The sequence below is a fragment of the Benincasa hispida genome, chromosome 4, assembly GCF_027475165.1.
Source record: "Benincasa hispida cultivar pf3 chromosome 4, pf3_genome.v1.1, whole genome shotgun sequence".
Taxonomy (NCBI): Eukaryota; Viridiplantae; Streptophyta; class Magnoliopsida; order Cucurbitales; family Cucurbitaceae; genus Benincasa; species Benincasa hispida.
Window position 1 is genome coordinate 59,224,406 of NC_143481.1, and position 15,760 is coordinate 59,240,165.

The following is a 15,760-nucleotide window of genomic DNA, read 5'->3' on the forward strand; positions in this document are numbered from 1 at the left end:
GGGAAGAAGCATACCTCCACTCTTTAGGCATGGATGAAGAACCAACTTCGTTCTTTTCAATTAAGCTCACCTCTTACTTACTTGAAACAATTTCCTTGCCTTTGTCACTAACAAGTAAATCTCCAAAATTTCCTTCTAAAACATCACTATAAATAGGCTCATTAGAAATAACATTGCAAGATTCATCAAATACTACATGCATAGATTCCTCAATTACTAAAGTTCTTTTATTGAAAACTCTATAAGCTTTACTAGTAGAGGAATAGCCAAGGAAAATACCAACATTCATCTTAGAATAAAATTTTCCAAGTTTTACTTTATTATTCAAAATAAAACATTTGCAACCAAAAACTTTGAAATACCCAATATTTGGAATTTTGTTATGCCAAAGTTCATAAGGAGTTTTATCCAAAGAAGGTCTAATTAAAACTCTATTTAAAACATAACAAGCGGTGTTAGCGGAAGCCGTTAACCATACTCATGCAACATTGATCTAGCAAATTCTTGTAAAGTACCATTTTTCCTTTCAACTACACCGTTTTGTTGGGGAGTTCTTGGAGCGGAGAAATTATGAGAAAAACTATTTTCTTCACAAAAAGTTTCAAAAGCATTGCTATCAAATTCTCCTCCATGATCACTCCTAATTTTAGAAATCAAAAAACCTTTTTCATTTTGAACTCTTTTTGCAAAACTAGAAAAGCTTTTCAAAGCATCATCCTTATGTTTTAGCATCAAAACCCAAGTAAATCTTGAAAAATCATCAACTATCACAAAGGCATAATAGTTCCCTCCAAAACTAGCAATTCTAGAAGGGCCAAATAAGTCCATGTGTAATAGTTGAAGGGGTCTAGTTGTAGAGATTACATTTTTAGATTTGAAAGAGGACTTAGTTTGCTTACCCATTTGACAAGCATTACAAACTTTGTCCTTTTCAAATTTAAATTTGGGAAGACCTCTAACCAAAGAATTCTTGGAAATTTTGAAATTAAGTGCATGCTAGCATGTCCTAGTCTTCTATGCCATAACCAAGAATCATTATGCAAAGTCGATAAACATTTATCATTAATAGGACAATCATTCAAATCAATATTATAAACATTTTCATCTCTATTTCCAACAAATATAACTTTTCTATCACTAGCATTTTCAATGATGCAATTCTTTTTATCAAACACAACTCTAAAGCCTTTATCACACCATTAATTAATACTAAGTAAATCATACTTCAAACCATCAACCAAAAGTACATTTTTAATTAAAATAGAAGATTCATTACCTATACTATCTTTACCAATTATTTTACCTTTCTTGTTGTCACCAAAAGTTACAAGACCTCCATCTTTTTTGGAGAGAGAGACAAACTTGGATGGGTCTCCCGTCATGTGTCTCGAGCAACCACTATCCAAGTATCACTTGTTTTTCTTAGAGGCTTTCAAACAAACCTACAAACACAAATGTTCAAGTTTGATTCTTTGGTACCCACACTTGTTTGGGTCAGATGGTTAGCATTGAAAAACTTGAGAATCCATTTCATTTTTGTATGGACATTTAAGGCATTGGATTTAGACAAGTAACAAGAATAAGTTGTATGTTCAAACTTGCCACATGAGAAGCAAACAATATTATGCAAAGATTTATCTCTTACAACAAATTTATGCATTCTACTTTTCTTGGAGAAATTATTCCTTGGAGCATTGTGAAACTTTGCCCTTTGAGAAAAATTTCTTCTTAGAGAAGTAGTATGAGCATATTTCAATTTAAAACACTTAGGTCTAATATGGCCTTCAACACCACAATAATGACATATAGGCACAAAGTTAGATTTAACATGCTTAGACACAACCTTAGGCATATTAAGCTTAGGCATATTATGAGATGCTTTAACAAAGAGATTTTTAGAACTTGAAGGAGTAGAAATTTATCAATATAGCCTAAACCTCTTTTATCACCAAAAGGCTTGCCTACTTCAATTATCTTGTCTAATCTTTGAGCACCTATTGTCAACTGTTTAATAGATTCCTTAGCCTTATCAAGTTCTTGCAAAGTACTAAATTCCTTTTCTTTGAGTAATTTAATCAAATTATCTTTTTCACAACTATCATGCTCAAGAAATTTAATTTTGTCAAGCAAGCATTTTTCTCATCACAATCAAAAGCATGCTTGTCACAAGAGATATTCATTTCATCAATATGCATAGCATCATGCTCATTCTCTTTTAAGCAAGCAATTTCTTCAAGTAAAGACTTATTTTTACTAGATAAAACATTGTATTTATTTTTAAGCACAACATACTTAGAACTAAGTTTTTTCTAAATCATTTTGCATATTTTCAAAAGCTTCGAACAATTCATTATAAGAAAGAGGTTCTAGAGTTACCTCATCATTTTGTTCATCCTCTTTGTCACTATGAGCCATGAAGCAAAAATTGGCCACTTCTTCATTATCACTCCCACTTTCGCTTTCATTGCTATCATCCCAAGTAGCTTTCATTGCTTTCTTCTTAGATTTCTTGGATGATTTGAGAAAAGGACAATTGGTTCTAATATGACCCGACTTCTTACATTCATAGCATATTACCTCATCCTTTTTGCTCTTTTCACTTTTTGACTCTTTTTGGTTGGAGAGATGCTTCTTGAATTGCTTATTTCTCTTGATGAAGTTCTTATACTTACGTGAAAGATAGGCAACATCATCTTATCAAGGTCATCTTCATCTTGGGAGTCAACTTCTAAAGAGATGGTCTTTAAAGCTATATTCTTTTCTTTCTTTTTCTTCTCATCCTCCATGTTTTTCTTGATCTTTATCTCATGCGTCAACAACGAGCCCATGAGTTCATCAATGGAGAAAGATTTGAGATCCTTTGCCTCTTGAATAGCGGTGACTTTAGGCTCCCATTGTTTAGGCAAAGACCACAAGAGCTTCTTTATTTTCTAAAAATTTGAGTACTTTTTCCCAAGTCCTTCTAAAGCATTGACAATGTTAGTAAATCTAATAAACATATTGGAAATAGCTTCATTTTCATCAATTTTAAACATTTCATATTGATGAGCTAACATGTCAATCTTTGTTTCTTTTACTTGGCTAGTTCCTTCATGAGTAATTTCTAATTTATCCCATATCTCTTTAGCGGTTTTGCAAATAGACACTCTATTATACTCGACTTCATTCAAAGCACAATATAAGCAATTAATAGCTTTGGCATTTAAAGAACATGCTTTCTTTTCATTTATTGACCATTCTTCCTTGGGTTTTATAATGCTAACACTATCAATATTTTTTGTTAGAATTTTAAAACCTTCCTCAACAATATCCCATAAATCATAATCAATAGAAAACAAGAAAAATCTCATTCTATTTTTTCAATAACTATAATTAGTACCATTAAAGAAACGAGACTTTGTAATAGATTGACTATCTGTAAAAAGGATAAAACCTAAAGTTGTCATAGCTCAAAAACAATTAAGTAAATATTTCAAGAAGAGCAACCTGCTCTGATGCCAATTGTTGGATCGATATGGCAATCCTATAGGAGGTGAATAGGGTTTAATTAAACATTTTTTTCTAAATTAACCCAATTAAACTAATTAATACACTTTTTATAAATAATAAGAAAAATTCAAATTATGCAACAAATAAGATGACAAAAGATGTGATAATTTAATTCTATCAAATTTTAGCAAATAAATAAGAACAAACTAAAACATACAATAAATTGCTTAAATTAATTACAAGAATAAAAAGGAAAGAGTTAGAGAAGAAGACACCGTAATTTTTATAATGGTTTGGTCAAACTCGACCTACTCCACTCCCCAAGCGCCTCTTGAGAATTTGAATAAAATCTTTCTGACTCTTTCCACAGATTAGAGCCCAACCGTTACACCACTGCTCCTTTTCTGGTTTCAAGAACAAACCCGATCCTTTCCACGGTTTAGGATCAAACCGTTACAAATGTTGGAATTTTTTAAGAACACAATACAACTCTCACTAGAGTGGATTTACAAGTTTAAGCACTCAACAAGTTTATCCTCACAATACAATAACACTCTCTCAAGAATAAGATGAAAAGAAAAATTGGAAACTTAGAAAGAGCAACAATGGAACTTTTAAGTTTTGGAGGATTATGAAATGTAAAATTTGTAGATTTAAAAATTGAAGAGGAAGATGGTTTATATAGAGATGAAAAAAATTTTAGAAACTACAATTAATTTGGACCATTGGATTTTGGAAAAGAAAAATCAATGGTGGAGATTTTAAACTAAACTAGTCGTTAGATACAAACAAAATATAATATTAAATTTATTTTCTTTTGAAATTCATTTTCTTTTTAAAATTAATCCAACAAATAAAATAAACATATCATGTGTCAAAAATTAGCCGTTAGACACAAACATAAAATAATATTTAATTCATTTTTCTTTTAATTCATTTTCTTTTTAAATTCATTCTCTTTAAAGTTTTAAATCAATCCAAAAATCAAAAGTCCATCATATATTAATCTCTTAATGATCCACTATTCAACCAATATGTTGCCACATGTCTACATGCAAATAGTCTGGTTATGCCACGTCGTCCACCACGGTATTTTCTCTATAGACTTGTTTCGGTCATATCGTCTTCGTTTTAGCTCTGATTTGAGTGATTCAAGAGGTGTTAGAATCGTTGTTCCGAGCTCTACGTTATGGACATATTAAAATACTAAGATTTTCAGTAATTAAAAATTGGGTTTGTTATCATCAAAACATTGATTAATTAATTAATTTGAGATTAAGGGCCAAAAAGCCAACGGTTGGGGGGTACGGTTTTGGATACATATGGGTCTACGGTGGTCGGAGATACAGAGAGTAGTTTTGAGGCGCGGTTGTCGGAGTTTATGGATGGTGAAAGAGGTTGGAGGTGGCCTACAGTGTCATAGGAGTTGCTCGAGATCTGGGGTCTTATACAGGCAGTGGAGCCTAAGGTGAGGAGGGAGGATTATTGAGTTGTGGTGCCAAGTGCGAGTGGTCGATTTTCAATTGCTAGTGCGTGGGATCATTTGCATCCTCGTCATCCTAGGGTGTCTTGGGGAGGTCTTTTGTGGTCTAGGGTGGTGTCCCGCGTCATTCTTTCTGTGCGTGGTTAGAAATGAGGGACAGGCTGGGCACGCAGGATTGGTTGAGAAGGTGGGGTGTATCGTCGGAGGGGGGTGTCTTTTGTGTGGGGGAGGTCTGGAGTTGTGGGATCGTCTATTTTTTTAGTGTGAGTTTAGTAGGCGTGAATGTGTCTGTTGAACAGACGCATTCAGTGGGCGTCAGAAAGTGAATTATCAACTCACTCTGAATGCGTCTGTTCAACAGAGTGAGTTGACAACTCACTTTCTGACGCCTTCTGAATGTGTCTGTTCAACAGACGCATTCTGACCTGACTCCACTTTTGTCTTCTTCTCATTCCACTTTTGTCTTCCTCCCCTTCATTCCCAACTTAAAACCCCTAAACAAACTTCATTTTTTCATCTTCTTCCTTCACAAACAACAAACACCCGAATTCTATTTCCTTCCTTTCATTTCTTCATCTTTTTTCCTTTACAAATAACAAACACCTGAATCCTATTTTCTTTGCTTCATTTCTTCACCTTCTTCCTTTATTTTCAAATACCGATCATCTTCTGCCTTCATTTTCAAACAACAAAGAATCAAACTTTCATCTTCATATTTTCTCTTCATATTTTCTTCCCATTTCAAATTTAATGGTCATCTTAATTTCTAACTTCACATTATTAATTTGTTTTAGTGTAGTATTTTATTTGGTAAGTTGATATATTTTCTTTATTTAACAAAAAATTAAAATTTTGATAATCTTTACTGATTTTTTTAATGTTTATTTTGTTTACGATGGATATTATATTGAAGAAAAGTTCTACAAACCATCATTCAAAGTTTTTTTGGTAACGTGCAATATTTTTCTTTTAATAAGTTGATATATTTTTTATAGTGGGTTAATTTCTTTTGTATTGATTCTCATAATTTTTTTTATATTAGTTTAATTTCATACATTTTCATAAAAGAGAATTACATGTGATTAACATTGTGTTATATATATTCGGTTTAACTATTAAAAAGAGGTTATTAGACTTATTAGACTTCTAAATGATTCTAGATTCTTTTTTTTTAAAAAAAAAAAAAATCACTAAGTCAATGACCTAATAAATTCAAAATAAATGTATTAAAGGGTTAATTGGAAAAACAAGGAACTTTACAAAGATAATTAGACAAAAAGTCACTTTTAAAAATATTTAGATAAATAGGATATTATTTTTGTTCATATTGAAATGAGTAGCTTTAAAAGAGAAAAATTTTACATTTGAAATCATTAATAATTTATTTTTCTCTTATTTTTTAGCATCATACATAAGATAAAAATAATAAAAATCACATTTTCCATATCTTTTAGCATCACATATAAAATGAGAGATTTTTTTACAAAAAAAAAAAAAAAAAACCACATTTTCTCCATACTTTTAGTAAAAATAATCTAACTCAAATTTTTAAAAATCAAAATTTATTTTTAATTCACATTCAAAGAAAAAATCTAATGTTATCTAAAAATCAATCATTCATATCAAATACCTATCTATATCTATCACACATAAAAGAAAAAGATTTGCAATTAGGAGCATAATCAAACATATTTTTTCATTTTGTCAAAATTTTAAAATTTATTAGTAGTTTTAAATGTAAAATAAAAAAAATGTTCCTAATGGAAAAATTAGTGATATTACTTTATTTTGTAGAGAAAAGAAAAAAAAAACTAAAACCAATGATATATCTTTTTTATAAAAAGAATTAAAGAAAGAAAATGAAATCTAAAAATAGGTATTTAAATAAGAATTTAAAGTTAATAGTGGTACTGGTGTAAATTACATCCTTTATTTGTTTACATGAGTAAATGTTTATATCTTATAACCTATTATTCAACATAATGTAATAAATCAAGCATTAAATTCTACACAAACCTATGCTATTAAATGTTTAATGATAAATGGATTAAAGCAAAAATAAATATGGAATAGGATTTTAACGTCAAATTTGTATCTTCGGTTTTCTAGAGTCTATATTATTGAAAAGAGATTAGATGATATTGAACAAACCTAAAAATTAAAAATTAGTTAAATCCCATGTGATTGACTTAGGAAATTTTTTTTAAAAAAATGTATACATATAAACATTTTATTTTATAATGGATTAATTGGAGAATTTATTTTATAGTGGATTAGTTGGAGAATTTATTTTATAGTCGGTTAATTGAAAGTTTTATTTCTTAGATGAAACAAAAATGTAAAATATCCAAAAAAAATTTATTTTGTTTACAATGACTATTATTTAGAAAAACTCTACCAATTAAGTCATTCAAAGGTTATGTATATAGTTATTTACTATTATTTAGAATAATGTATTGATTATTGAATATTAAATGTTTGAATGTTAATGTTAATATTATTGTTAGTATTATTGTTATTGTTATGATTAAAAAACAAAGATTCGTGTCAATATAAAAGAATATTTATCATTGACTTATGATCAAATGATGTTGCATGTTTTTAGTAACAATATTTATTATGATTTTGTACTTATTTTTTTATTATTATTTTGTTTGAAGGTGGATATTATTTTTTTAAAAAAAGCATTCCGTCATTTTAAAAAAAACATTCCTTTATAAAAATAGTAATAACACATTAATATAGTTAGCCTAATATATACTTCATTTTGAGTGTAATTTTTTTTTTTTAATATAGTTGGCCTAATATATACTTACATATATTATGATAAATATCAAATTGCATTGGCCAAACTATGGATGTTGTGGAATTTTTATGTTATATGCATGGAAACATTGTTAATGGGCCAAACGGGATAGAATATGATAGGCAACCATCTCTTCGTATAAACATGCATCGTGAAGTTGATTTCAACACATTAATCGATGGATTATGTGATGCATTATCCATAAATAGAGATGATGGGGTATAGATAATATTTAGATATGGTAGTTATTTAGCAGGATCTACTTTCTATATCCCTATCTCATTACGGATTGAGGCTGATGTACGGTTCATAATGAGCAACGCTCCATACCCTCCAAATAGAGTTGAACTGTATATATCCCAATCCAATGTCCCAAGTTCAGCTTCAACGAGAGAAGAAGTTGAAACTACTATTGAGTTGGAAAGTCATAATGTGGAGGATGAACATTGTAATCCAACTATTGCCACAAATGACGAAGAAGTTGAAATAGACGATGATGATATTGATCTAGATCAACTACCTGGTCAATTTTATGGCGTTCATGAAGTCCCTGAAACATTTACTGAGATAGACCTGAATGACATGAACATTGAACCCGATTCTACAACGGGGGAAGACAGTAATATGAGGTCTGATTCACTGCTTAAGGGGATGATATTCAATTCCAAATTGGATTTAAAAAATGCAGTAAAAAACTATTCAATCATTCGACATCAAAATTTTGAAGACATTGAGTCGAAGAAAACAACATGGGATGTTAGGTGTAAAAGATATGGTAATAGGTGCACGTGGAGACTTCACACTGTTTACCGTAAAAAACACGGTAAATTTGAACTTACCTAGTATAATGGCCCTCATTTCTGTGTGTATGCAAGACTGAGTCAGGATCACAAATCAATTGGACTAGATCCAATTACATCTGGGGTAAGCAGCATAGTTAAAAAAACAATCGTCAGTTGATATCAAAACATTACAAGATATTATCTTGAAAAAGTATGGTTATTCTGTTAGTTACTGGAAAGTGTGGGACAGAAGAAGAAAAACAATTGCGAAGATATTCGGAGATTGGATCGAATCATACAATTTTTTGCCTAGATGGATGAATATCTTACAAATCATGAACCCCGGTATAATTATCCATTGGAGGCTAAACGAGGTGGATTGTGATGAAAGGATTGTCATGTTCAATAGCATGTTTTGGTCGTTTGGACATATTACTGAGGGTTTCAAGCATTGCAGGCCGCTACTTCAAATTGATGGAACCCATTCGTATGGAAAGTATGAAGGAACATTATTAATAGCTACCTCAGTCGATGCAAATGGTCACGTCTATCCAGTTGCATATGCTATTGTAGCGGAGGAAAGTGCTGATTCATGGGGCTGGTTTTTGAGAAATTTATGGGATTATGTGGTGCATAGAAGGGAGGGAATGTGTCTAATTTCAGATAGACACAAAGACATTATATCTGTCGTCAGAAACTCTAACAACGGTTAGGTTGGAGTACACTATAGATTCTGCTTGCGACATGCGGCGAGTAATTTTAACAACAAGTATAAAAATAGTCTATTGAAGAGCTTGTGTATAGTGTAGGATCAAAATTTCAAGTTCGAAATTTAATGACTGTATGGTCGAACTTCAAATAACAAACCCTAATTACTTACGATATTTTGCTTCCATAGATCCTAAGCAATGGACACAGTCACATGTGGTGGTCATCGTTATGGATGGCTAACCACAAATGTGGCTGAAAGTATAAATGTTGTTCTAAAAGAAGCCAGAAAGCTACCCATCACTGCACTAGTCCAAGCAACATTCTATCGAATTATTGCTTATTTCGCTGCTCATTATGTAAAAATAGAGACTACTCTTGAATCAGGAGAGTGTTTCACAAGGTAAATTATTCACATCTTAGTTACCCACGTTTTTATACTAACTGTAGAAGTATTCTAACTAATTTTCGTATTTGTCATAGGTATGTGATAAAGAAAATAACTCGTTGAGAACAACATGCAACTAAACATTCCGTCAACATATTTGACCATCGAACAGGGTTGTGTGATGTCACCACCTCAATCAACCCAATAACACTAAAGGGTGGAACCACACACCGAATAAAATTAAATGAAAGAACATGCACATGCAATAAGTGGCCGAGTTATGGAATCCCTTGTTCTCACGCTATGGTTGCATGTAAGACCATTGAGGTAGACTACTTTTAGTACATTGAAGACTATTACAAAATTCCCACTTATTTGGCATATTATTCAACCTAATTTGAGCACATTCCTGATAAAAAATGTTGGTCTGATCCTAACTTCCCCACTATTTATCTGGGCGAATCACGAGTTAGAAAAGTTGGCAGACCGTGTTCTCGCATGCAAAACGAGATGGATTGGAGGGAACGTTACAAGACACGGTGCACAATTTGCAGACAAGAAGAGCATAATAGACGAAGTTGTCCCAATCGAACTCTTGATGTGACTTGGTTATTTATTTGTAATTGTCCTTATTGATTGTAACTTCTTTTACTTATTTATTTATTGACTTCTTCTTGTAACTTTTTTTGTAATTGATAACAGTGAAGGGTATATTCCTTACTAATTGTAATTGTATTTATTGATTGTAATCACATTGATTTTTAATAAATATTTAAGTTAAATTTAGTATTATTTTTATGGGATCAGATGGATGAGGATGTTACCACAGGGCCGTACAACTAATCGGTTTTGTACTTATAGCGCAGCCATAGATTCAAAGTTATTTGGGAAGACGAGCATATTGATGCTATGCATTGTCAGCAACGAGAGGCTGTTATTCGAAGGCAAGAAGACCCAGGCTCTTGTATATTGAATTATCTACGAGCTGCAAGATTCTACAGAGTCTCTTGTATCAAATTTATACAACTAGACTGGCATCTGATAACGACATTAGTGGAACGATGACGTTAGGAGACACACACTTTCCACATGTTGCATGGAGAGTGTATGATTACACTTTAAGATGTAGCTATCCAATTTGGACTTTGAATGAATAGAATACCATTGATCGGGTCATTAAATTATGACTGAAACAACTTTGTGCCCTTCTATTAGGCATAACCACAAATGACATCGTTCTTAAGGGAGGAATGTCTTAGCCTGCCATGGTTAACTGATCAATTCAACAACTTTGCCCATCTACCAAATAATGCAGATGAAGAGAAACTGCAATGATATGCTTGAGCATATATTCTCATGTTGATTGGAGGATTGGTATTTTCCGACAAACCAAACATCAGAGTGCACCTAATGTATCTTCCTCTCTTAGTAGATTTTGGTGTTGCTGGGACTTACAGTTGGGGGGTTGGATGTCTTGCATGGTTATATAGGCAACTATGCAAGGGTGCAGTTATAGATGACAAAGACATTGTAGGCCCACTTCTATTGTTGCAGATTTGGGCATGGGATCAATTCCCTCTTTTAGCACCTCGACGACTCCATCGATATGAGAACAACTTAGGTGACAGACCACTTGCAGTACGGTAAGCATATTTACCTCATTATTGTTGTGTTCATTATGAGATACTAATAACTAAAATTCAACTTGTGATTGTTGTAGATAGAATGATAACTATTCTGCAATTAGAGCATCGGTGCATGTTCTAGTACAGTATAGGTACATACTGGATACGCATATGCCTAACCAGATAATATTTTATTCATTCATATATCATGTATTGATAATGTTTCAATCTTCTGGTTCATTCATATTTTGACACATATGTATGCAGATTATTTGGGAGCCATACAATCATCTCATCCAACTATTGTCGCCATATTGTCTCAATGTGGCAATCGTGGACACTATGTGACTCAACATGATTGATCTAGGTGTAATAGAGGATCTTCTTCTAGTTGTGAATAAAAAAAAATTGTACATATAATTAAATTTATTAATGAAATTCAAACACGAAAATGCACTTGCAGTCTACAACACATCCTAAAGAACCTTGAATATTATTTACAATAGTCGAAAGTTAGTATCTATATTTTTGCATAAGTTTCTAACAACTTTAAACAAAAACAATAATTTGAAAATAAAAATTAATATTGAGTATATCAAATCAATCATAGAAATTTTTTAATCTCAAAGTAACATTATTGTTTATAAGGTTAAAAAACTAGTAATATATTACTATTAAAATAAAAAACGAGATTAGTGAGATAGTTGATTTTAGGTAACAATGATTTAACATTAAACAAATGAAATATTATTAACTGTAAAAAAGCATAAGTAAGAAAGAGTGAATTTGAGGGTTGTTAAAAGAATGAAAAAAATAAAAGGAAAAATGTTTTTTTTTTTTTTTTAATTATTATTTATGAACGCCTCTTCAAAAGACGCATTTTTTTTAATGAGTCGTCTCTTCAAGAGATGCATTCATGCGCGGAAAAAAATAATAAAATAATCCAAAATGCATCTCTTCAAGAGACGCATTCGGATAAAGACAAAAAAAACACCCCTTTTACCTTAATAAGTTGAAAACTACCTCTTTTACTTAATTGAAAATAAAATTCAACCCCAAAAATCTAATTAACCCTGAGAATACGTTAACTAATAAATTTGACATATCAATCACATGATTTATTTTATGAATTGTATAACTATTGTACTTTATATTTTATATATCAATTGTATATCAAATACCAATTGATTAACATATGAAATATAAAGTATATCACATATACTATTGATAAATCTCATTGATGTATCAATAAAGATAAAATTAGAATAATAAAAATAGAAATTAGGTTTATACTTTTTGCTCTGCATGCAATTTTTTTAAAATGATTATTTCTAGTACTACTAAATATATTTTTTTTTTTTGTCTAATCCTCCAACGGCTCCTTTTTAAAACCTTTTTTGATGAGTGGTGTGTTATAAACAAAAGTTTTAAACGACAAATAAGAAAACCAAAAATTGTCGCAAACTTTAACAAATTCATGCACACCCCAACAATATAAACCAAAATATTATTTAACCTTTTACTTCCTTTTTAGTCTAAGTGCCACCCGAGGCATATTTGGGTCGGTTGGACAGTCTCATCCAAATACCAATTTCAAAATGGATTATTATAGATTCAATCCCTTTTCATAATTTATTTTTATAAATTTTTAATTTTTTTTATATTTTTAAAAGATTTAATAGATTTTTGGACTAAAATAACCTTGAATATAGTGGATGAAAATTTTCATATTTACGAAATATCTTAATGTAGGAGAAAGAAAATGCATTTATTTATTGTGATTTTATTCCTTTTGTTTAGTTGTATAGAGAAAATGTATTACGTTGGTTTCATGCATCAACTTATTGATTTATGGATTCATGTATATACCTTAGTGAAAATATCCTAACCAATATATGAAATATAAATTAGAGTTTGACTCAATGTTTGACATAAATCACAGTATAAACAAATATATGAAATTTATCACGGTATATAAATCACATATTAGCTTAATTTCAACATAAATCATAGTATATATCATAAGTTTCATTTACATCACATTATATATATTATATATACTATTTAAGTAGTAAAAAAATCTCAAAAAATCAAAATGTATATATATCATAATACATGAAGTCTAAATAATAATATAAAAAAAATCTCAATTATATCAAATAAACGAATACATATATCACAATATATATTAAATTTCCTATAAAGCTAAAAAAAAAAAGAAAAAGAAAAAGAAAAAGTGTATATATATATGTGGAAAATTGTAGGTATTTGAAAAATATTATGATTTAATATATTTTTTCTAAAAAAACGCATCTCATTTTAAATTCTTTTTTTCTTTCCTATTTAAAAAAAAACGTGTGATTAATTTATTGTTGGAGCGAAATAGTAATTTGACACTAATTTTGTGGTGATTTTTAAAAGAGTTAGACATTCTTATGAATAAGGAAAAACTTGAATATTAATAAAGTATAGATCCCTTATTAGGTCTTGGTACATAGAAAGTCCATTTCAAAATATTATATTATATTAGATATATAATTTAACTTTTTAAATAGATGTGTGCTAAAGCTAAACTTTTTATAATATACTATATTGTATATTATTGTAAATTTTATAGAAAAATTATTAAATTTTTATTCAAAATACCACAATTCAAGACAAATGTTTTAATGACAAAATTATTTAAAATATTTTTAAAAAAATGAAATGTTATTACCTATCAATGATAGACACTGATAGACACTAATTAATGTCTATCCATGTCTATCAGTGTCTGTCACTAATAAACAATAACATTTCTTATATTTACAAATAAATTAACTTATTTTTCTATATTTGAAAACATCACTTAATTCAATTAATTTTTAATCAAATTTATTCTAAAATAAATTCTCTTTACAAAAAAGTTCAATTTTTTTAAACTTTCAAGCAATGACATGTTTGAAAGTGTTTCTAAATAGTTAAAATCAAGTTTATCATTTTCAAAATCACTCATAAAATGTCTTTAATCATTCAAAATCAACTTTAATATTATCAAAAATGTGTTTAGAAGTATAAATTGAAAATTAAATTGATATTGTGATAAATTTAATAAATGTATTTTTTAGTGATATTAGTCAATTTCAAAATGACTCTCAAACATGCACTAAATAATATTGCTTATTAGAGCTTTAGTTGCACATTTTACTTCATTAATTATTCACATGGCTTTTAAAATTTTTAAAAAATATATAATATCATTACAAATAGCAGTTAACGGCAAGGTATTAAATATATGAACAATTTGGGAAAATTATTTCAAATAGTAAAACTGTTGAAAATATTTACAAGATATAACAAAATTTTTGAATTATCAATGATAGACACTGATAGACTTCTTTCAGTATCTATCAGTGATATTGATAGACACTGAAAGAAGTCTATCAGTGTCTATCAATATTATTGACAGACATTGATAGAAATCTATTAGTATTTATTAGCGTCTATCATTGATAGTTCTAAAATTTTGCTATATTTTGTAAATATTTTAGTTTATTTTCTATATTTAAAAACAACCCAATAATTTGTCATCGTTTTTCCATTTAAAATCGAACTAAACATAATAAAAATAGGAAAATTATTTCAAATGGTAAAGCTGTTGAAAATATTTACAAGATATAACAAGTTTGTCCAAGTATTAATGATAGACGTTGATAGATACTAATAGACTTCTATCAGTGTCTATCAATATCACTGATAGATACTAATAGAAGTCTATCAGTGTCTATCAGCGTCTATAATTAATAGTTCTAAAATTTTGTCATATTTTGTAAATATTTTAACTTATTTTTCTATATTTAAAAACAACCCATAAAAATATCTGTCACTAATAATATGAAATGGTTGCAAATTGAAAACAACTAATGAAGGAAATATTTGCAAATTCAATAAAATAATAAGATATTTGCTCGATTACTTAGATAAAATATTTATTTATTAAATCTCTTATTTTATAAATTAACCCTTTCTATAAATATCCATCAATATTTTCATAAAATTGAAACCATAATAATGGAAGGAGAATCCAGAAGTTTGAAACAAGAGTTTGAAAAAACAAAAGTAGAAATTAATTATAAGTTTAGTTTCTACCTTTAACGTCTTTCTTTAAAGTTTATAGGAAATTTTCAAAATATCTAATAGATTTTTAAATTTCCAATTTCACGTGTCTACAAATTCTTAAAATTTTAAGAACGTGGAGTAGATCTTTTTTTGAAAAAAATGTGGAGTAAGTTTTAAATTTTCAATTCTACGTCGAATATACTATTTTCAATATAGTTTTACAGTTGATTGATCTAAGACATTAAATCATCAAATTTCATAACTAATATATTAATACATATCTTCTTTAAGAAAATGAATATGTTATCATTGTTAATTCTACTCTTCGCCCAATTCAAAAGGCTTTGTGGTTGTACTATTCAAAATATCAATTTCATGACT